Below are 1,149 nucleotides of genomic sequence, written 5' to 3'. Positions count from 1 at the left end.
GTTATATATATATATATGTATACTAATTACAAACGATATGAATTTTTAATGAAAATACTTGATACTAATAGAAAAAAAATTATATAAATAAAAATTATTTAATTTTAATTTCAATTCATATAATAAAACAGTAATTTTCAAAAATTATGGAATCTTTTTTTAACATATGTATTATGCCATACGTATAAATTATACGGGTTATTATATAAATTCATATATATGCATAACAAAACAGTTTAATATTATATATTTTCTACATTAATTATATGTCAATATTTAAAAAAAAGAGATAAAAGAAGAGATATATAAATATGTATAATATTATTGCTATATATGAAGCAGTTTTATATTGCTTTAATTATAGAGACTTACTATAATTATATAAAATTTAATTTGAGGAAATAATTTTCCTTGCCATAAATAATATACTAAAACTGTTAGTATATTATCTTCTTTATGGTTAATTGAATTTATCAATGATTTTCCCGTGTAAATCGTTATTACCCAGTTTTTAATAACTATTTAATATACAAAATTTGAAATTGAAAATTATTATTACTAATTTAATTAACTGGTTAATTGAGTAATAATTGTCAAATTATTAAGGTACAAAATCATTGATTTACTCAATAGATTTCCATATATTATTTATATTTCAAGTAATAATTTGAAATTATATTATTTACCCAGTTAATAATACTATTATTAATAATTATTTTTTGCATTGATTTTTAAATCAATTATTAAATAATTATTTTTGTTAAGATAATTGTTTATAAATTATTTCAAATTATATTTTGTTAAGATATAATTATTTAGATTATTACTCATGACACGGGTATAATTTCATTTTATACCAATTAATCAATTATAATTATATGACACAGGTGTAATTTTAATTTTATCCACCGATTATTGGCAAATAAGTTTTATTCCAATTATAAATAAAATCTGTTTTTATTGGCAAATAAATTGTCTTTAGGTCAACGATTTAATATATGTGTAGGTTTATTTTTTTGTCAAATATAATGAAAATACAAATAAAGAAATAAAGGATAAAAATAAACTTAATAATAACTGACACTACTTTATTTTATTAAATTATTTAAAAATAGCACATCCACAAAAAATAATCGTAATATATAAATT

This window comes from Arachis duranensis, chromosome 4 (assembly GCF_000817695.3).
Source record: "Arachis duranensis cultivar V14167 chromosome 4, aradu.V14167.gnm2.J7QH, whole genome shotgun sequence".
Classification (NCBI taxonomy): domain Eukaryota; kingdom Viridiplantae; phylum Streptophyta; class Magnoliopsida; order Fabales; family Fabaceae; genus Arachis; species Arachis duranensis.
This window is presented reverse-complemented; position numbering follows the sequence as displayed.